The 24,235-nt window shown below is 37.6% G+C and overlaps 1 protein-coding gene across 6 annotated transcripts in view; it reads left to right on the top strand.

Moving 5' to 3' along the window:
• Positions 1-24,235, top strand: part of LOC110449732 (polypeptide N-acetylgalactosaminyltransferase 5-like) — a 211,184-nt gene that overhangs the window by 113,748 nt on the left and 73,201 nt on the right. Inside the window, exon 1 of one of the 6 annotated variants that reach the window (XM_021496789.1) lies at positions 466-856. The exons of the other annotated variants lie outside the window; for them this stretch is intronic. The gene's annotated coding sequence lies outside the window, so the exon portion shown is untranslated. Of the gene's footprint in view, positions 1-465; positions 857-24,235 lie in introns of those variants that run through there. 6 annotated transcript variants of the gene reach the window in all.

The following is a 24,235-nucleotide window of genomic DNA, read 5'->3' as shown; positions in this document are numbered from 1 at the left end:
CCTCAGCAGGTAGAACACCTTGTACCTGCAGATGACAGGCTTCAGCACGCTCACAGTGGGGTTTCAGCTCTCGGGAACATGAGTTTAGTCCTATGCTTGTCATGTCTGGGGACAGTATTACTCTCATCATTAAAACAACAGTTGTAAGTTTTCCTGATACCAGTAGAAGCCCGGAGCAACTTTGGAAAGCCTTGAGAGGAAAGTTTGACATGTATGGATGGCGCTGCATTTGGTGGAGTTTGGATTTGTCATGTCTGTGTATCTCTTGAAGGTAGCTGCATCTGTCTATCGACGGTTCTAAACTTTTTCATGGGGTGACTGTCACTTGTAAAAAAAGAATGGGAAGGAAAACTTGAAACAATTAGGATAGTTTGTGATTTGTGATATATATCCAACTGTTTGTTGATATGTCAGTTGTCAACGTTTATGATACAGGTATACATCATTGTCAAAAATAACGGTCTCACAGATTGGATGACATCAGTCTCACAGATTGGTGACATCAGGCTCACAGTCCATACTGGCGTACACTTAACCAGATGTGTATACGGCTTCACCACATCTGTGAAATCCCTGGCATCGTTGGCCATGGAAATAATGAGTTAATTTAAGGTTACAAACAACAAACATTTACTTACACAGCTAGAGGGCTGACACTGTCAACACTTGTACAGCTATTTATCCATCACCTCGTTAGATGTTCTGTGTCCTTGGTCGCGGTCAGCGGAGGTTGGATTATCGTTATAACTCACTGTTCTCCTGTGCTGTAATGTCGACAGTTTACAGTGTAATGTATAGCTCTATGCTGTTATAGAAGGATGATAGAGGACAATTCCTCGGAGATTAAGTGTTTTGTGTAAGTATTCATATTTAAATGTAGTGCATGTTGATATTTTCAACGTTGAAATTTGAAAAAAAAAATGTTAATTATATGAAGATTTGTCATTGATTACTGAGGTAAATAGCATTAAAAATATCTGATCATTCTAAATTATTAAAATTTCAACAAGCATAGAAAATCTCTTGATTGTCATTATTAAGATGTTAAAAAATATCTATAATTTCCCTTGAGGTAAAACTTAAGCTTGATCAAAGGATCACAACAGGTTATAGTTGTTTGATTATGGGATCACAACACCATGATCATAACATTGTGCAGTTGCGTGATCATTAGATTACAAATCATTATTACCAATACATCATTTCTTTGTGAAGATATCTAATCTTGAGATAATATATGTCACCATTTCATGATTTTTTTTCATCATTACCACACTCACTTAAGGGATTTTTTATATTTATATTTCATGTTGTAATAATTCTTGAAATTAAGCCTAAATCTGAAAATATAATATTGAGGGCTGACAGCTATTCAATATATTGTCATAGGCAATGACTATCAATTATGAGATTTCCGCTGTGTCCCACCACCAGTATATAATAACTTGTTAATGGTTATTGGCATATCTGTTGGGAATAATAGTAATGTGTGAAGTTAAAACACCTAGCAGATCATACAGAGAAATATATAGGCTTTTGAAAAATATGGCTAATTATTTCATTTCTGTATTGTGATACGATATGCCTGTGTATAGTGATATAGCAGTTTTCTGATATATTGTGACAGCCCTAGAATTAAAAAAACTCACCCTTTTAGCTCTAAAACCTAAACTCATATATCTGCTTTAGTCTGAATTGATTTGTTTTATTGAGTAAACTCACTTACCAAGTTTGTAGCTGTAAATGATACATTTATTAAGAAGAGTTGTAGCTCAGTAAATGATACATTTATAAGCTCACCTGGTCCAAAGGACCATGGTGAGCTTATGCCATATACCGCAGCGTCCGTCAAATATTCCTTTAAAACGCTACTTGTCCTGAACGGCCGAGTAGATTTTAACCAAATTTGGTCAGAAGCATCCCTGGGGGGAAGGGGAACACATTTTGTATAAATGGTTAGTCTGGCCCCTCTGGGATCTGAGGGGCGGGGCCCAATAGGAGAAACATAGCAAATTCTTCAAAATCCTTCTTTTTCTGTAGGAATGACAGGATTTTGTTCAAATTTGGTATGATTAGCATCCTTGGGTGAAGGGGAACCAATTTTGTATAAAACGGTGTGTCTGAACCCACTGGAGGCAGAAAGGTGGGGCCCAATAGGGGAAATGGAGGTAAAACCTTTAAAATCCTTCTTCCACCATAGGGATTAAGGGATTTTATCCTAATTTGTTCTGGAGGATCTTGGGCAAAAGGTACTCAATTTTGTATAAACAGTGAGTGTGGCCTGAGTCTTGTTAAGAAGAGTTTTACTTACTGAAACCATTAGAAGCAGTTGGTATAAAAATTTAATAGCTATAGAGAATGTTGTCACCCCACAAGGACATGACACTGTGACCTCGATCATATATAGTCATCTATATTTTTCATTCCTTTTAACTGGTGCCAATTAGGGTGGCCATCTTGGGAATTGTAAAATGGAGATAGATGTTGTACATAGATCTTGGTGACTGCAGCTCGTCTTTGGCTCTCCCAACTTTTGTTAAGTATGATATATTTTGTTTTATTTTAGTGTTATATAAAGTTTACTTAGAATGCTTAATTTGGTCGTTAATTATGCAGGGGGAGTTTTATGTCTTATGTGTGTTGCGAGTTCCTTATTCAAGGGTGATAAATTCTGAAAGGTATTGATTCCAATTTGGGAATGTTTTGGGGTAATAAGTCGGAAGCGACAACTGATACTGCCTGCAGGTTCCATACAGATGAGGTAATTTCCTCGAGGCAGTATCCACAGGGGTGCCCTATACCAGTCTACACTCCGCACAAATTCTACTTCAATACAAGACAGAAAAAAATTGACATGGTAATGTTATGTTGTCAGAGGTGATACATTAATGTTAAAAGTTTGCGGCTTTACATAGAAATATGTGTTACAAAGGTTTGACGTATATCAATTGTAGAAAAAATCTTATCTTTTTTGTTGTTTCTTTATGGTCAATCTCCTTGTAATTTGATATTCTCACCAATAGCAGGAAGTGCATGTGATCTTAAACGCCATGTCGTGGAGTCCTGCTTCAACTTTTCTTTTAAACTTCTTCTTATAGAATCTTCAGGCTTAGGGTTTTAATATTTGACCTGTAAATTATTGGGTTGGAGAACAACAAAGTTCATTCAAATAAATGACCTTGACCTACTTCAAGATTACAAGGGTCAAATATGTTCAAATCTTTTTTTGATAAGAGTTTTCTAAAGATTAAGATACCTAAAATGTCAGGTTTCATATTTGTTCAAATAAAAATCTGACCTACATCTAAGGTCACAGGTGTCCAGTATGTCGAGGTGGGCCTCTTACAGCTTCTTTTAAAGGTCCATAAGTTCTGGGCCCATATTCATGAAACTGTTCTCATGCTAAAGCATGGATTTTGTGATCAAACCTGATTCTTGTTTCAGTTATAAATTAATAAAAAAACACTATTTTTTTCGATAATTTGGAAATTATTATAAGAGACTTTAAGCCAAATACTCTTTCAATGTTTACATTTGACTTTTTGATTGTTTTACATGATTTAAGCGAGTTACAAGAAAGCTAGTTTGAGAACAGAATCCTTGCTTGAGCTTGACAACAGTTTCATGAAGACTGACTTGTTATTTTATGATATTTTGGATATATAGCTTACATGATTGATTTTCTATTCATTTTGTTGAAATAAGAGACCTTGACCCATTTTCAAGATCACTAAGGTCATATGTGTAAGGAACTTCACATGGCTTATACCAGTATATAGATTATACCAGTATATATATAGATTATACCAGTATATAGATTATACCAGTATATAGATTATGAGAATTTAACGTCATGCTGATTCTCTCTTGATGATTGAACCATAACTTTGATTTACTCCATATTAAAAGTTGCACTATCATGCATATCATTCTACACTGATCTAGTTAAACTTAATTTGTTATCCTTATATAAATCAAGGAGCTACAGAGCCTGTATCAGATTGTACTTTACTTGTATGTTAACTTCAAAACGATTGTTTTCTGTACAAGAGTGCAATGGACTAAAGAATCACAACCTTAAATCAGCACTCCTTACAACACTGTGTTATACCTCAAATAAAACTTAACAGAACTTTTACCACAAAAATTATAAAATAAATTAAACTTAAACAACATGCAGTTATATTACAAAAGAACAAAATTTCCTCTTGCATAAATATACATCAGACATGAAGGTATTGTAATTAATATTGGCACTGCTGTCCTCATCAAGACAAAGATGTTTCTTAACCACATAGCTCAACCGACAGCCACCAGAGGTAAATTAATAAAACGGTGAGACTTCCAAGAAATGGTGTAGAAGCTCCAGTACAAGGTCTGATCATCAACACAAGGCACAAACTTTAGGTCAGATTCATGAGAAATGATAACTTGAAAACAGGCAAACTGACACATATATGTGTTGAGAAATACATAATACTGAACTCTGTGGTAAAGTCAATTAGGCTTGAATTTTAAATTACCAGCAATTTAATTTCCTCATAGTATCTAAAATGAATATCTATATATCAAAAGTATAACTCAATTAAATTTCAATTGTCAGTTTTAAATGACAATTAAAAACACATACAGGACAGGATATAAAGTTGTCCTTCACAATTAAATGACACTAATTCATTGGCTTGCAACAATTATGTAAAAATTATTTATTTTACAAAATAAAATAGACGTTTTACATAACGTTTATGTCAGCAAATTGATTATATCTGAATTCATTTCCTGTGAATTAGAAACACTGGAATTCAGGTCGTGAGACTTTTGCACCAGTTTATAATGAGATCATTTAATACACATATGTCACAGGTTTTTGTCAGACAAAGGCTTTCAGAGTTGACAATTTCAAATATCTCCAATCATATTTTTATGAACATATTTTGATGATGTCATCATTCCCTAAGTCTGGTACAGACATGCCTACCAGGGGGCGTATGCTTCAATGTTTAAAACTCGGAGACATACACAATTGCCAACTTTTCGAAATATCCATGGGGGAGATTCTGCTGCTCAAAAATAAAATATAAATGAAATGTGTATAATACCCAAAGAGGCAAAATAACCCTTTAAAACGACCTATTTTTTGTTGTTTCATTAGATCTTGAACATCGGAATAGTTTAGCAACTAAATTTGAGGTCTAAAAGCAAGAGTGTCCTAAATAGGGAGAGTTGGCAAGTATATGCAGAGATAGATCTAAGAGACTATCAGCTCATCTATCTTTCGTTACAACTATTTTAAAAAGAGTTATGCCTATTTTCTGATTTTCCTCCGATACATTTTGTCCATAGTATACTCATAGTAACCTTCTTGACTGACTTTTATGAAACTTTGTACGCATCATCAGCACTCTACCTAGTTGTGCATGTGCAATTTATTTTAATTTCCACTCTTTCTATAGGAGTTATGCCCCTATTTCATTCAAAGATTTGTCCAAAGTAATGCAAATACTTCTCTTCATGACCAGTTGTCATGACACTTTGTTAACATTATCAATACCCTAGGTTGCATGCTGTGGGCTTGTGATAATCTTTGATTTTCTATATTTCGATAGCAGTACTACCACATTTTGATTGCAATTTCTAAATTTTGTAGAAATGAAAACCTGAACAATCCTTAAATAAAAATTGATGTGACAGTTTTATATTTCTTAGTCACGGTTAGGTAATGTTTTAGCCAATATTTCTTAGTCACGGTTAGGTAATTTTTTAGCCAATATTTCTTAGTCACAGTTAGGTAATGTTTTAGTCAGTATTTCTTAGTCACGGTTAGGTCATGTTTTAGCCAATATTTCTTAGTCACAGTTAGGTAATGTTTTAGCCAATATTTCTTAGTCACAGTTAGGTAATTTTTAGCCAATATTTCTTAGTCACAGTTAGGTAATGTTTTAGTCAGTATTTCTTAGTCACGGTTAGGTCATGTTTTAGCCAATATTTCTTAGCCACAGTAATGTATTTTTTTTTAACAACAATGAGATATAATTTGTTTACAGTAAGGCATATTTTAGCTACAGTTATTGAAGCTATAGTTTTCATCACAGTGAGCTATACTTTAGTCAAATAAAGGTAAATTTTAGTCACATTAGTTAAAGGATTCCAATACAACTGCCAAAACTGTAACTAAGAATTGGAAACTGTTTTTCCGGCATGACTTTAGCTTTGAGAACTCATTTCTGAAAAGAAAACCATACCTTGCAGGAATTCTATGAGAAATAATATAGATGAAATACTTTAAAATATAGTCCATGACAGTGTTCTGAATGTAAATAAAAATAGCCAGAGTAGACTGGGATTTGAACCACAGACTTCAGATTGTTATACCATATCGCTCTAACTGATTGAGCTTAATCAGATCCACTGAAGAATCCTGGCCCTGATGTGCTACGGTTATAGCCACACAGAAGTTAAGGGGAGGTTACTGTAAAAAGGGAAAAAAATCACAGAGCAGTGGGACAGGGATCCTTAAGGGGAGGTTACTGTAAAAAGGAAAAAAACACAGTGCAGTAGGACAGGGATCCTTAAGGGGAAGTTACTGTAAAAAGGAAAAAATACCACAGTGCAGTGGGACAGGGATCCTTAAAGGGAGGTTACTGTAAAAAGGAAAAAAACACAGTGCTGTGGGACAGGGATCCTTAAGGGGAGGTTACTGTAAAAAGGAAAAAAAAGCAGTGCAGTGGGACAGGGAACCTTAAGGGGAGGTTGCTGTAAAAAGGAAAAAAACACAGTGCAGTGGGACAGGGATCCTTAAGGGGAGGTTACTGAAAAAAGGAAAGAAACGCAGTGCAGTGGGACAGGGATCCTTAAGGGGAGGTTACTGTAAAAAGGAAAAAAACGCAGTGCAGTGGGACAGGGATCCTTAAGGTGAGGTTACTGTAAAAAGGAAAAAAAAACAGTGCAGTAGGACAGGGATCCTTAAGTGGAGGTTACTGTAAAAAGGAAAAAACCACAGTGCAGTGGGACAGGGATACTTAAGGGGAGGTTACTGTAAAAAGGGAAAAAAAGCAGTGCAGTGGGACAGTGATCCTTAAGGGGAGGTTACTGTAAAAAGGGAAAAAAAGCAGTGCAGTGGGACAGTGATCCTTAAGGGGAGGTTACTGTAAAAAGGGAAAAAAAGCAGTGCAGTGGGACAGGGAACCTTAAGGGGGGGTTGCTGTAAAAAGGAAAAAAACACAGTGCAGTGGGACAGGGATCCTTAAGGGGAAGTTACTGTAAAAAGGAAAAAACCACAGTGCAGTGGGACAGGGATCCTTAAGGGGAGGTTACTGTAAAAAGGAAAAAAAAGCAGTGCAGTGGGACAGGGCTCCTTAAGGGGAGGTTACTGTAAAAAGGAAAAAATACCACAGTGCAGTGGGGCAGGGATCCTTAAGGGGAGGTTACTGTTAAAAGGAAAAAAAAGCAGTGCAGTGGGACAGGGATCCTTAAGGGGAGGTTACTGTAAAAAGGAAAAAAAAGCAGTGCAGTGGGACAGGGATCCTTAAGGGGAGGTTACTGTAAAAAGGGGAAAAAGCAGTGCAGTGGGACAGGGATCCTTAAGGCATATTTTATTCAGAATGAGATGTATTTTAGTCACAGTAGATGTTTATTTTATAATCATCTCAGTATGATATATTTCAGTCACACTGAGGTATGTTTGAGCACATTTCAGTAAGGAAGATATATTAGACTTGATGTGGAAATCGAGTCTGCCATCTTGTGTTAAACTAAGATGAGCTATTTTGAAACAATTGATTAAATTTGCCCCCTCAGCAGCTGCATCGAAAAACAGTAACAGAATTCTAGATAATTATAGTTTATAAATAGATTATTGTATTACGAAAAATTTCTAACAGATCGGTCTGCTCAGGAAAATCATGGATGCTTCTTTTCAAAGCAGGCTCACTCACTAGAAAGCAAATTGATAACAGATTATTATGGGATATGTATGTATATGTGCAATTTGTATTTGTTGTTTTTGTCGTGTGTAAATTTTTCCAGTTTTATCATTTGTGGATTTGTGGTTTAAGCATAAAAAAATTGAACACCTTCGTAAGATGTTTTAAGTTCTGCACATTCATGGGCCAATTGTCCAGGAGAATATTTCTAGGAAACAAAGTTTAGCCCAGAGTCAACATCATTGTCCCCAAATTAATTTTGCTATGTCTTAGGCAACCATTCGTAGGTAAGCAAGCATTACACTGCGGAGTATCAACGTCTGTCATGTGTCTGATTTATCATCAGAATGTTCTATATCATTAATACTTGTACTTAAAAGCATATTGGACACAACTTTGCTTTTGGCCATGGCATAGAATTGTCAAAAATCAAATAATGACACACTTCTGTCATGCCTGTGTGGCCAATATATAATCTGAAATATTTCTTCTTTGTGTTTGGACCAATTATGAGAACTATTGCCTATGAACCCTGAATTACACAGGAGCAGGATAGAACAGGGCACAAACGTACAAGATGTTTATTATGTTTTAAAAGTTATCATTTGAAAGAGCTGATTTTATTGTCTCGCCACCACGAAGTAGCGGAAGCAAGATTAAGGTGTTGCTTTTCCGATGATGGCGGCGTCAACATTATGTTTTTGCTTTTTAAGTAAGTTTCTCTGAAAGTATAAGTGCTAGACCTACCACTGATTACAGTTAAAACATTACATTGGACAGGTAACATGTAGAGGTATCATTTGTAATCATCATATTCTCCAATTACAGCAAATAAGTGTAAGAATCATTTTTGTTTGCTGTTTGATTAGTAACAAATCATCGAAGAGTGATTCATCTATTGTCCGATACACAATTTCGAAAGTTACATGATTAAAACCACAAACAGGTGGCTATGTGAGTATATATATTTCATGGTGGATATTTATAAAACCCCATTACAAAGGACACCACAAGGCTTTACAGGAAGTGTGGGGACTTTCCAAGGATTCCGCGAAGGTATTCACTTCCTGTGACAGGCCGAGAGTGTGAGGGAAACCATGGATTGACAAGGTGTGTACTGTATGTGTATACTTAGTTATAACACAGTCTACATTATGTCACAGTTTTATAGTAGAGATGTTGAATTAATTTAGGATGTCTCTACAAAGCGTGACATTGAGACAGTTAGATTAATGCACATTTTAGCTGCCACAGCTACTGACTGTCTTCGACAATTAGATTATTCATGAAATGTGGACCTAAAATAGACTTCAAACGATTATTAAGTCGTTAAGTGGAAATGTAGGTATACTGTAGTTTTTACATTATATTACTGCACAAATGTTATAGCTGTTGACAATAGTATTCAATTATGATATTAATAATTATATTATTTATGAAATAAAAATTGCCTGTAATTAAGCTAATGACAATTACACTAGCTTGTTTGCCTATATGTAAGCTAGTGACAATTACACTAGCTTGTAGGCCTGTATGTAAGCTAGTGACAATTACACTAGCTTGTTTGCCTATATGTAAGCTTATAACAATTACACTAGCTTGTATAGGCCTGAAATTAAGCTAGTGAACATTACACTAGCTTGTAGGCCTGTATGTAAGCTAGTGACAATTACATTAGCTTGTATGCCTGTATGAAAAAGGAAAGGCAGTATATTTCTGTTCTTTGAAATTGACATTTCTATCAATCAATCCCAGCCTGGTTATAGCATTGTTACTGTAACAGACATGCTTTAACAAATTTAAACCAAAATTTAAAACAATAGATATATATTTACATAATTGAATTTTACTTTAGAACTTGACTAATTGAAAATCAATATAGATAGGACTTGAAAGTTAAGATAAATAATGGAAAATGGCCCATTTAATTGTCTTGATTGAGCGTATCTCTATTTAGTTACATACACACATGCATACATCCAGTATTCAATAAGTATTTATTTGAATTTTAAACGTGAATCAAGTGTTGCAATGATATTGATTTAGCTGTCATTATAGTCTAAGAATCGTTCTGTTTTATAAGCTTGTAGCTGTTGTGGTATGATAATGTAATTACAGGCTGTTTATCGGTTAATAAATGAAAATCAATGGTTTTACTCTATAACTATACTAACAGTTTATGATACTCAAATGATTACTGGCCTGACCTGCCAGCCATTCAGACTTCCAAAGCTTCCAGGCTCTGTGGTGAGGCTTTACTCGAGTGAACATCAATACTGTATGAAACGATGATTTATTTGGGGGATAAGTTGATTTTCCGGGGCATTCTTTTTAATCAGAAGTGGTTCTCTGTGAAAATGATCTGTAGCACAAGAAGTGTAGTGTTGAGATGATGGATTGTCCGAATATAGTTGTGGACACATAGCAACAGCCGTCAAACGCTCCACAGCAACTGTCAGGCACGGATCAGTGTCCTTGGAAGGCTTGAAGTTGACGTTGTGTTAACTGAGGGTGACGTTGGAACACACAAACCACTATGTGTTTGACCTTGACCTTTGGCCAGGAACAGTTGGCCTTAGTCAGGACAACGTGTAAATAATGGAATTTGTGATATTGATTAAGAATGGTGTTTCAGGACGACTTCACTGATTGGTAGGTAAGTTGATCCTTCTTACACAAATTAGAACAGTAATCAAACAAGTCTTCAGTTTTACCCTGGTCGCAATAATTTGATCCAAATTGGTTTGTTGATGTTGTTAACTAAAATGAAAGTTTAGACTGTGTTAATTAGATGTTTGTGAATTATTTTCTCAAAGAGAAAAACATAGCAGTACTTTGTTTTTTGTTCTAAATACAGCATTAATTAAATGTGCCATCATTAAAATTTCTGATAATTTTTTTCATAACATTTTCAAAAATTGTCAAGAAAGCTTGAAAATAACTTAAGTGTGCATGGATTAAAGATCTTTATGCCCATCTGAAGAGAAGAAAACAGAAAAACGCTTGGATTGCTTGTTCATTCATGTTGTCTAATGTATTTAAAAAGAATCATGTTGAGAAAATATGAGCATGTCCTCATAAATCTGACAAAGTACGGAAATCTTGAGGATTCAACAGTCACTTTTGAAGTACGGAATCTTGAGGATTCAACAGTCACTTTTGAAGTACGGCATCTTACGTAACAACTTAGTTCCTGACATTTGAGTGTACCAATATTCAATGGCATAAGCAAAACATGTTGCCCTTTTAAGTCTTTGAGTCCTAACATGAAAATAGTTCAGATCCCCACTTTATAACCATAAAAAACTTACTTAACTAATGCTACCATGATTGCACCAGGGTCCTGACAGCCCCTGGGTATTTAGTCCTTTGGTTATAACTTGAAAGTTGTTGAGGTCCAAATCAAAACTGCTTGCTTTGCATGATATGACAAACACAATCATGCCATCATAATTAGACCCAGAGTCTGGCCCCACCCCTGGGGTGTTGGCAAAGGGGCCCAATGATTTATAGATCTCAACCAAAGAAGCATCCTAGATCCTTTTGACCTTGAAATTAATGAAAAATTGCATAAACCCAAGTGTAGTTTCCCTGTGGACTGAATGAAGGACATTTAGGCCCAAACATGTGGGTAATTTAGGCAATATACTTTTAAAGTCTGCTACTCCTGACTTGATGATCATGTTTCAACCAAATTTGCAGTAAAACACCATCTAGGCCAGGAAATCAAATTTTACGTAAAGGACGGGAGGTGTTACCCTTATATTGATTTTAATCTTTTGACATACATGTACAGTGTACCATATATATGACTATTTTTAACTTAAAAAGGCTACTCAAGCCTTCAGGCATCTTATCTTTATTCAAGGTCATGTCAACTGCAACCTACAGCAGTTGACTTTATTGACTTGTCATTAGTAAAATGGAATGTCAAATTTTGATTTTTCAACCTATCTTCTTGTAGAAAATCTGCAAAGATGTACATGTCAAGCATCTTTGTGATACAGAAACAAAATTATCTGACCAAATTCAAATTTTCTATTAAGGATGGTAAAATCATGTAAAGAGATTTTAAGCTTTTATCTGAAACAGAACGGTTATTTTACTAGATATAGCATTGTCCTTGTACCCAGCTTTATTTATCCTTCATCAAATGGGAGAAGATCTTACCTTCCTCCTGACAAGAGTACATTGACAATGTGGAGGTGTAGCATCTGATTATCCATCAGGGCACTTGCTACCTGTAGTCAAAGCACTTTTATTACTTCTACTGTTAATATAAATAGGTAAATCATTTGTTATATCTATGTTGTGTGTTTTGTTACATGAGTTATATGCTACCATTTGTAGACTACGCTATTTATCGTTTAATGCATGGCCTTAAATAAATATTTATCGCCTTTTGGGTCTGAGCACCATAAAGATATTTGTTGGTTTGTCATTTCATTCCGTCTGCATGAAAAACATTTTTGTTTCTACCTACCTGGTAATGGCTTTTGTGATGCAGACAGTTGAAGAAAACCGGTAGTTAATACTTAAGTGTTTTGTTTTATTTTGGAGGGCCATTTTAGTAAGTGTTTTGTTTTATTGTGGAGGGCCATTTTAGTAAGTGTTTTGTTTTATTTATTTTGGAGTGACATTTTAGTAAGTGTTTTGTTTTATTTGCAGAGGGCCATTATGTAGTTAGTGTTTGTTTTATTTGCGGAGGGCCAATGTAGTCAGTGTTTGTTTTATTTACGTAGGGCCAATGTAGTTAGTGTTTGTTTTATTTGCGGAAGGCCATTATAAGTCAATACTTTGAATATGTGAAGGAAATGTAATCTCTATTTATTTTTGTCAAAGATATATTTTTTTTTAATTGAATTAGATGTAAATCACACTTTCAGTGGATGTTTTTGATTTCTGTCAATTGACTGATGTGTATTAACGTGGATATAATAGTGCTTCTTTGAATATGATCAAAGTGTCTAGGACCAGAATCGATGCTGTCCTGTCTGAAGTTTTATCGGGGTATTTATCTCAGGTCTCTGATTTCATTCCCATGGTTTTGTCTCCTGTAAAAACCCTGTTTACACTTCGGATTGAATATTTCTTCCTTTGAAGATCTCGGGCTGTAGGAAATCATGGCATATCAGTACATTAGGGAGACATGCACAGCTTGCCTTATATGAATTCTATACTTAATAGCCTCCTTGAGCATCAAATTGAGTCAATATTGCAAAGTGGGATGAAATTTTACTTCTTTATTAAACCAATTTATTGGCTAGATTCTGCACGAGCTGAAGTTTATTTGAGAAATAATTTTGTTAGGGGTTTTGCTTGTGATATAACGTGCTATGATGTGATGTAAGAATGGATTATATGTATAAATAACACAGGGGAGAGTGATCTAACCACAGGTCTGATGACACCCGAGGGTGGGACGCTGTCATAACAACCATTGTCAGAGACACAGGTAAATATGACTTCCCAGAGGAACGCCAGTGTAGAGGAGATGGCTGCCTCTCGTTCAGGGGACTCTGTAGAGATATCTGTATGAGAAGGACAGATGTCTCTTTATGGTTTGAAAAAATATTGTAGTATCAGGCATCTTTGAGAGCTGGGATATCTGTATGAGGGAGGGAGAGATATCTGTATGAGGGAGGGAGAGATTTCTTTATGAGGGAGGGAGAGATATCTGTATGAGGGAGGGAGAGATATCTGTATGAGGGAGGGAGTGATATCTGTATGAGGGAGGGAGGGATATCTGTATGAGTGAGGGAGAGATTTCTGTATGAGGGAGGGAGAGATTTCTGTATATGATGAGGGTTATGTGTAAGTTAGAGAGAGGAAGAGCTGTTTGAGATGGAGAGAAATCTCAGAGGTGGAGCAATATCTGTGTAAGAAATGGAGGGGTATCTGGGTGAGAGATATCTGTATGAGGTAGGGAGAGATTTTTGTATATGATGTGGGTTATGTGTAAGTTAGAGGGAGGAAGAGCTTTTTGAGATGGAGAGAAATCTCAGAGGTGGAGCAATATCTGTGTAAGAAATGTAGGGATATCTGGGTGAGAGAGATCTGTATGAGGGAGGGAGAGATATCTGTATGAGGGAGTGAGTGATATCTGTATGAGGGAGGGAGAGATAACTGTATGAGGGAGGGAGAGATATCTGTATGAGGGAGGGAGAGATAACTGTATGAGGGAGGGAGAGATATCTGTATGAGGGAGTGAGTGATATCTGTATGAGGGAGGGAGGGATATCTGTATGAGTGAGGGAGAGATTGCTGGATGAGGGAGGGAGAGATTTCTGTATATGATGAGGGTTATGTGTAAGTTAGAGAGAGGAAGAGCTGTTTGAGATGGAGAGAAATCTCTGAGATGGAGCAATATCTGTGTAAGAAATGTAGGGATATCTGGGTGAGAGAGATCTGTATGAGGGAGGGAGAGATATCTGTATGAGGGAGGGAGTGATATCTGTATGAGGGGGGGAGGGATATCTGTATGAGTGAGGGAGAGATTGCTGGATGAGGGAGGGAGAGATTTCTGTATGAGGAAGGGAGAGATTTCTGTATATGATGTGGGTTATGTGTAAGTTAGAGGGAGGAAGAGCTGTTTTAGATGGAGAGAAATCTCAGAGATGGAGCCATATCTGTGTAAGAAATGGAGGGATATCGGGGTGAGAGATATCTGTATGAGGTAGGGAGAGATTTCTGTATATGATGTGGGTTATGTGTAAGTTAGAGAGAGGAATAGCTGTTTGAGATGGAGAGAAATCTCAGAGATGTAGCAATATCTGTGTAAGAAATGGAGGGGTATCTGGGTGAGAGATATCTGTATGAGGTAGGGAGAGATTTCTGTATATGGTGTGGGTTATGTGTAAGTTAGAGGGAGGAAGAGCTGTTTGAGATGGAGAGAAATCTCTGAGATGGAGCAATATTCTGTGTAAGAAATGGAGGGATATCTGGGTGAGAGATATCTGTATGAGAGGGATAGGTATCTGTATGAGAGTGTTAGATATCTGTATGATGGAGAGATATATGTGTATGACATGAAGGGATGTCTGGGTGGGAAATATCTGTATGAGAAGGATAGGTATCTGTATGAGAGTGTTAGATATCTGTATAATGGAGAGATATCTGTGTATGAGATGGAGGGATATCTGGGTGGGAGATATCTGTATGATGGAGAGATATCTGTGTATGAGTTGGAAGGATATATGAAGGGATGAAGAGCTGTTAGAGATGGAGAGAAATCTCTGAGATGGAGCAATATCTGTGTAAGAAATGGGGGGATATCTTGGTGGGAGATATGTGTATGAGAAGGATAGGTATTTGTTTGAGAGTGTTAGATATCTGTATGAAGGAGAGATATCTGTGTATGGGATAGAGGGATATCTGGGTGGGAGATATCTGTATGAGATGGATAGGTATCTGTATGAGAGTGTTAGATATCTGTATGATGGAGAGATATATGTGTATGAGATGGAAGGATATCTGGGTGGGAAATATCTGTATGATGGAGAGATATCTGTGTATGAGATGGAAGGATATATGGAGGGAGGAAGAGCTGTTTGAGATGGAGAGAAATCTCTGAGATGGAGCAATATCTGTGTAAGAAATGGAGGGATATCTAGGTGGGAGGTATGTGTATGAGAAGGATAGGTATCTGTTTGAGAGTGTTAGATATCTGTATGATGGAGAGATATTTGTGTAAGAAATGGAGGGATATCTTGGTGGGAGATATCTGTATGAGAGGGATATGTATCTGTTTGAGAGTGTTAGACATATGTATGATGAAGAGATCTGTGTATGAGATGGAGGGATATCTGGGTGGGAGATATCTGTATGAGAAGGATAGGTATCTGTTTGAGAGTGTATGAGGGAGAGATATCTCCATGGGAGATGTCTTTGTTGTGTAGACATTCTGAGAGAAATATGTGGTGTGCTTACAAATTTCCTCTCATCATCTTGGTGTTTTCCAGATTGTACAGGTTTTACAATCAAGTAAGCTCACTGATTTATGGGGGGAAATCATGCTGCATGAGGCAAGGCTTTGATAAAGTTATGAAATGATAAATGGATATCTGTTAGTATTGCAACTCAAGGTTGATGTGGTTTCAACTCAAGGTCGATGAGGTTACAAATCGCCAATAATCTATTCTCCTGAGTGTCTGAAAACCCCCTCGGCTGTTGTAAATCTTGAACTCTCAATGTTTGATAATGCGGCTTGACATACACTATTGTATGCTTGTTAGGAGAGAGGTTACTGGTGTTTTGGCACTTGTCTCCGAGGCTTTTGTATCTTTGATAGGCGATTCAATCAATTGGTTTAGACGGGGAAATATGTTCAATTTCTGGAAAACATGAAAAACTGAAAGTCTGGGACAAAAAAAAATCCACAGAACCATCAAACAAAGCTTCGACGGCGCCAGTAGTCGGAAATAAGCTGTTGTCTCCTTTCAGAAGATAATAACAATTTTATGCAATTTAAAACTTGAGATGTCCCGCAGGCACACTGGTGGATATGAGGGATCCCTCTGTACTTTTTATAGATGGAACTCATTTCAGTTGTGAGGTAATTTCTGACTTTACCAGATTTTGATATTGCAAATGTGTCGTACTGGAATACATCTAGAATCACAGAGGTATGAGTTATAGTGTGCAATTAATGGTCAGATCATCGACAGCCTTTAACGGACAACATCCAGTGTGCCAACGCTGGTGTGATCTGTGATCGGAACTCCAAAGCTGGTAAATATATTTGGTTACACCTGTAAATTTTATTTTTTGGGTGTAATTTCATTTCTCACCAACCAATCAGATTATTGAATTACGTCCATTGGACCTAAACACGGTTACCAGGGCGATCATCAAAGTGGCATCATTTGGCGCGAGCTGTCAGTCTCAATCAGTCAAGGACTATCACTGGCGTGGCAGCTTGTGCAATATTCATTATCTTGTCACCTCCTAACTTCGTCCGGGACTCTAAAATTGTCCTGCTCGTCGATAAGATATCCAGAAGTGTCTAAGAATGTTTAATTGGTTAGATTAGCTGAGACGACAAAAAATAAATAAAGACAGTTCTGTGTAATAATGCCGATAGTTGCCCAAACTAGATCCTGGTGAGGGTTCGGGAGTCTTAACGCCCTTGTCCAACGACAGGCAAAACACGAGAACTTCCGCTATGGATTTTCATATGTAGCGTAACCTCCCCGTTTGTTTTTGATATAACTATAGTGGTATTGGGCTGTTCTGTTAGCTGGAGACACAGTATCACAATCTGAGGTCTAGGGTTCAAATCCTGCCATGAAAGTGTTGAACGTTTGCACTCAACTATTGTTAATCAAGTTTTGTTTTTCATCCTCATTTTTATAAAAGTCCAGCAAGGTATGGTTTTCTATTCAGAACTGATTTATCAGAGCTAAAGTCCTGCTGGAAAAGCCAGGTTCCAGGCATAGTTACAGTGCTTGGCTGCGGCACAGCGATCCTGACAGATTTGTTGATGGAGGACTTATCATTGTAATACTGACTGTATCTAGAATGACAGAACTTGTCCAGAATGTCTGTGTCCACACCACTCCGCAATATCCCGCTCCTTTATTTGACAGATCACCAGCATCACAGATATAATAGGAACTTTTTCACTTTTTGAAACGGTCATCCCACTTACACCTGGCTATAATTAAACAAAACCTGCTATGGTCACCTATACTAATAATTACACAAGAGGTAGATTTCTCTCCAAATAAAGTTGGTTAAATAAGAGATTTTTTGTTAGTTTCTTGATCCTGAAGGAAGTATAAAAAAGCATTTTTCCCAAGGCTGATCTTGGTTGACATTTGTACGCACCTGCTGCATGGAGTAAAGGGCACTTATATAATTGTTGTTTAGGATTATAGGGGTGGCAGAAATAGTGAATGTATATATATAGAAGCTTGCTTTACGTATGTGTCGTGATGTTCGAAATATTATTTGAAGTTATAGGCCAGCCATGTTGTTAAGATTCCGAACATTTTTATTTTGGCCCCATTATAGCAAAAAAATCAAAATTTATAAGTAAGTGAGGGGTACATGTATATGTATTACCCCACCCTTCCCCTTCCCGCACCCATTCTGTATCTTTGTACATGTCTATGTATTACCCCACCCTTCCCCTTCCTGCACCCATTCTATATCTTTGTACATGTCTATGTATTACCCCACCCTTCCCCTTCCCGCACCCATTCTGTATCTTTCTACATGTCTATGTATTTCCCCACCTTTCCCCACCCTTCCCCACCTTTCCCCACCCTTCCCCACCTTTCCCCACCCTATCCCTTCCCGCACCCATTCTGTATCTTTTACATGTCTATGTATTTCCCCAACCTTCCCAACCCTATCCCTTCCCGCACCCATTCTGTATCTTTGTCCATGTCTATGTATTCCCCCACCCTTCCCCTTCCCGCACCCATTCTGCATCTTTGTACATGTCTATGTATTACCCCCCCCTTCCCCTTCCCGCACCCATTCTGTATCTTTCTACATGTCTATGTATTTCCCCACCCTTCCCCACCCTATACCTTCCCGCACCCATTCTGTATCTTTGTACCTGTCTATGTATTACCCCACCCTTCCCCTTCCCGCACCCATTCTATATCTTTGTACATGTCTATGTATTACCCCCCCCTTCCCCTTCCCGCACCCATTCTGTATCTTTGTACCTGTCTATGTATTACCCCACCCTTCCCCTTCCCGCACCCATTCTGCATCTTTGTACATGTCTATGTATTACCCCTCCCTTTCCCACCTCGCTCCCATTCTGTATCTTTTTACCTGTATATGTATTTCCCCAACCTTCCCCTTCCCGCACCCATTCTGTTTCTTGTTTCCTGTATTTGTATTTCCCCCCCCCGCTTCCATTCTATATCTTTGTACATGTCTATGTATTTCCCCTCCTTTCCGCTTCCCATACCCATTCTGTATCTTTCTACATGTCTATGTATTTCCCCACCTTTCCGCTTCCCATACCCATTCTGTATCTTTCTACATGTCTATGTATTTCCCCACCCATCCCCACCCTATCCCTTCCCGCACCCATTCTGTATCTTTCTACATGTCTATGTATTTCCCCACCCTTCCCCACCCTATACCTTCCCGCACCCATTCTGTATCTTTCTACATGTCTATGTATTTCCCCACCCTTCCCCACCCTATACCTTCCCGCACCCATTCTGTATCTTTGTACCTGTCTATGTATTACCCCACCCTTCCCCTTCCCGCACCCCTTCTGTATCTTTGTACATGTCTATGTATTACCCCTCCCTTCCCCTTCCCGCACCCATTCTGTATCTGTGTACATGTCTATGTATTACCCCACCCTTTCCCCCCACGCACCCATTCTGTATCTTTTTACCTGTATATGTATTTCCCCAACCTTCCCCTTCCCGCACCCATTCTGTTTCTTGTTACCTGTATTTGTATTTCCCCACCCCGCTTCCATTCTATATCTTTGAACATGTCTATGTATTTCCCCACCTTTCCCCACCCTTCCCCACCTTTCCCCACCCTTCCCCACCCTATCCCTGCCCGCCATCTACACAATCAAGTTGACAGAGCAGTGATTTAGAGTTGACAACTGACTGCTCCCTCTGACCTTAGGTTTCAATCCATTGCTCAGGGTTGAAGTGTATGAATTGCTGCGGTCAGGGTTGGAGACTATTTCTCATTGTCAGTTTGGGTCTGAGAGTCGGTGTCTGTCTGTTGTGGTTGGAGCATAAGTGGAAAGATGGCAGTTTGGAGCTATCAGATGTCAGGATCGACTAAATGTTATATGTGTGTTTGAGCAAATAAATAAAATGAATCAATTTGATTGTAGCAATTCCCAAAGGACTGTTGCCTAGATTCTGTTATAAGATAAATCTAGGCCATGTCGCAGTTTACTGCGGGCCAGTCGCCATTCGACACTATAGTTGGTGTGCTTCATCTGGCCCTCATTGAGATATCCATCTATCAACACCCTGACTTGTCATCAACAGTTGGGAGTGAAAACTTGCATATTTAAGAACATGATAGTTTTAGTTAAATTTCAACTTGGAAAATTGTGCTTTTGAAATTATCTCTTAACAATATGTTGATGTGGACAAACTGTCTATGCCTTTCTCCGAGGAACTTGATTTCTACATTATCATACCATTTCAAGACTGTTTCATATGCTGTGGAGTTGGACTCGGAACATCAGCTGCTCTGTGGGGTTAGCTAAACATGAAGAGGTTTACGCTGAACACGTACTGTGTCATCCGTAACTTATAAAGCCACACACTTATCCCAAGTTATGGACGGTGGGTCTTCCATGCAGATGACACCAAGGATTACATAAGTAGCGAGATCTCGGAGATGGAGATCCCAGACTTTTTATGGCGTCTGAATCCAACGTCAAGTCTAATCTTGTTGTAGTTGGCCAAATATGACCATGATAAAGTTCCGTACATGCTTTTCCTTGAAGAAGCTTATCCAATACCAATAAACAGCTAGACAAATGCACAGAGGCGTACAAAAATCAACTTTTTTACCACATAGACATTTTGTTTCGGCAAGATAATATGAATCTATACGTACGGTGAAGGGGTAATACCCATATATCTCTAACCATGCCTTTAATGTTACCTCATCGTCCACACAGCTTCATCAAAACTGACAAGCTGCACATAGTACGTTGTTGAGTTTCGGATGATTTGGCTCACCGACCCTCACAAACGTCCACAGTTCTAGGCGTAATCTTGCAGTCATCACATCCATTACGCTGGATCACATCCTAGTAGGAGACAACTTTGGGGCGAGATATTAACGCCTAATGTTCCCTTCATATTTAATACAGGGAATAAACATGGGCGCATTTCTTTTTGATTGTGTTAGGTCTGTGATGAGTGGGTTTGGGATATTTCTTTGTGATTGCAGACAGCCTTTTTACAATTATGACATCTTTAATTTGTGATTACATTAATGATGTACAATATTATCACGTGGTTTGTGCCAGACATCAGAACTAATAAACCTCCGACATCATGTGTTACGACGTAATCCCCGTCTCATTGATGGGCCTAAGTTTATACAGACAGAGTTGTTGCTCTGTCTATGTGGTCAACAACCTACTATTGTCTGATTAAACAGCGTCAACATTCATGCCAATCTCCAATTTTGAATATTCTCATAATTATGAAAACTGCAAAAAACAATTTCAAAATAAAGTTCTTTCCATACTGCATTTTTAAAAGTTCAATATCCTCAATATAAGTACATGGAATATATGGAATATAACGCCAACATGCTCGGAACCAGCCCTGGTGGACTAGAGTTCTAGAGCCTTTGAGAGTATCTGAATTCTTTTGTTTGTTGATAGGCACAATTGGTTCCACTAGTGTGAGCCCTCTGAACAGGGTCGCTGTATATAGACATTAACATGGGGCATCCCTTGGTAAAATTATCACTTGTCCATGTCTAGATTTGTGTGAAAAGTTTGTGCATGAAATAGAACAAACATGAAAGAGCTTTATGAGAGACACTTTCACAGTCCTCAGTGTTATTACAAGGTATATAATGTTCAAACAGGTTGTGGTCAAATGTCAAGGTCCAAACAGGTTGTGGTCAAATGTCAAGGTCCAAACAGGTTGTGGTCAAATGTCAAGGTCCAAACAGGTTGTGGTCAAATGTCAAGGTCCTTAGATCCCTTGCTTAGGCTATGTTACTGTTGTTTATTGTTTTTGTGGTAGAATGGTCAGTGTATTCACTTAAGGATCTATCTTTGGTATACCTTTGACCCGATGAATTGAAATGGAGGCAGTGAAATGGACATGTTTTAGTTGTTTTGGTATATTGTACACCGGTATATTGTACACTATATTGTACACCGGTAGGATTGAGAGATGTATCCTGTGACAACTACATGTCTTTAAATGACCTTAACTGTTAAACCAAATAAAAACCAGAAAATGTGAACCATCTAAGCTATCTTGTGTGATTGAACTGAGCCTTAACTTACAGTAGTTTTTAATTTTGTAGAAATTGTGTGATAAGTCACCTTACCTCTGTTTAAATTTTTTGGTCAAAAATGTATAGTAATATTGTCAAGAGGAAGCTTTCCTGTGTAGGAGGATATAATTTAAATCTGTAGCATGATCAGTACAATGGGATAGCTGTATGTTGATACAGAACCTGAGCCTTGATATCGGAGCATTGTTTTAGGTAAATGACGCATGTTTAACTGTGTAAACTGTATGTGTGTCGGGGAGTAGACAGAGGAATTCCAGCGTTGTATCGGAGAGTATCACTCCAGCGTGTATTTCTCGCAGCTCTGGGGCAAACACTGTGAACACCCAGATCAATACCTCTACAACTTATCATCTACCACTATTTTCTTTAATTGCGGTAATTGACAATGTGAACACGGACCGCTCTGTCTATGGGACGCTGTCAGGTGACCGGCCTCTCTTCCATATCCAATCTGATTGGTTTAGAACTTTAGATGAAGGGTTTTCTACTTATATTCCCTTAGACTGATGTAACATTTCGGAAAACTTTCCTTTTCCTAGTCGATGAGACAGGTTGAGTGTAGGGGGTACAAGCTCGCTCCAGCAGTATCAACTCTGGCAATCCACCAACACCTTCAGTGATAACAGTTCTAATTGGTTTGTGTTTTTCAATCAAACTGTGCTGTTAAAGGGAGACAACTCAATCTACACCTCAGGTAAACTCTCACCTTTCATTAATATTGGAGATGGGGAGCCGGGACCGCAGGTCTGTTAGACAGGTATTGTGTGTTAATTGTTAATAGAATTTGCTTTATATGTTGGTGGTGATTTGTCATGACTATGTATACATGTCACTGTTATATAAAACACCTTCATTGTACTTAAGCTGTGAGTCACAACTGTATGTTTGACTAAAACAATGCAATTTTCTCTGATGATAGAAAAATTGATGTTGTGTTGATCATTATTATGCCTGGTGTTTGCTTCCTTTAGGAAGTAACTTTCTTCAGAGATACCCGAAATCCTTCACTTCAGAGAAACCCGAAATCCTTCACTTCAGAGATACACGAAATCCTTCACTTCAGAGATACCCGAAATCCTTCACTTCAGGTTATCATTGCTACTGATTTCAAAACATTATTTTGCGGGAAGGGATTTCCCAGCTAATACAGGAATGAGTATGTTACAAACCCGGGTATGATGTGAGATCAGAGCAGAATATGTTGACAAGCGAATCTAAACTTTAACACTGTTTTGAGTTATAATGCTTTACCTGCTGGTCAATAGAATGTATAGCGGTACCCTTAGAATGGTACGGCGTTATAGCTAGTCAACATTGTAACTTGATGACATTGTACACTTGAAAACATTTACATATGTGGCTGAAATTATAAAGGAGTTTCTATTTCATGACACAGGAAATGAATTCAGAAATTTCCGTAAAAGACAGGCTCTACCGACGCTTCCTGACAAGTTTCGTTATCTCATATGACATAGAAAAATACAAAATATTTTTTTATCGGAAACAAATAACAAAAACGTTTTCTCTCACCAACATAAAGTTTCCAATAGTGTATAACAGCACAAATATTGCCGGTTTGTGACACGGTAATAAAACTGACGTTATACAGGAGTTACGTAACATCATTTCATACTGATCAATATTATTTTGCCTTCGTTGCCCTCTGTAATGAGGGCGAATTTGTCATTCAAACTGACAGCATAATAAACATTGTAATCAAATATGAAAGGCAAAAGTAACACTGGGCGAATACTGATTTTACCAGTGTAGGGCCAACAGTTTATGGTATAAAGTGTGCAAACCGTCATATGTTAACCTTTTTGTCAAAGATTATGTTCCATTAAAAATTAAGTTTCCCATTAAGTTTGTACTAGGTATACGTTTATCTCCCCCAGCTGTTAACTTCTGCAATTTTTTTTAATTTTTGTGTTCCTTATCTTTTGCAGGTATATATCATCTAGTTCCATGATTAAGTTTCATTTGCTAGAGATTTTTGTATGTTGTCTCTAACGATGTTTCCTTCAAAATATCAAAACGAAAGATTTTGAAATTTTTAAGGGGACCTGGACTGAAAAATTGGTTCAGCTATAGTATTATACCTGGATGGTGTCAGATATAGGAGGCGATATCAACCAATATGGTCTAGTATATAGATAGATTATTACAAGATAGATAAAAACACCCGATATGGTCTAGTATAGATAGATTATTACAAGATAGATTAAAACACCTGATATGGGCTAATATAGATAGATTATTACAAGATAGATTATAACACCCGATATAGGCTAATATAGATAGATTATTAC

This window comes from Mizuhopecten yessoensis, unplaced genomic scaffold (genome assembly GCF_002113885.1).
Source record: "Mizuhopecten yessoensis strain PY_sf001 unplaced genomic scaffold, ASM211388v2 scaffold4805, whole genome shotgun sequence".
Classification (NCBI taxonomy): domain Eukaryota; kingdom Metazoa; phylum Mollusca; class Bivalvia; order Pectinida; family Pectinidae; genus Mizuhopecten; species Mizuhopecten yessoensis.
The sequence above is the reverse complement of the archived record's forward strand: the minus strand, read 5'-3'. Positions and strand labels throughout refer to the sequence as shown.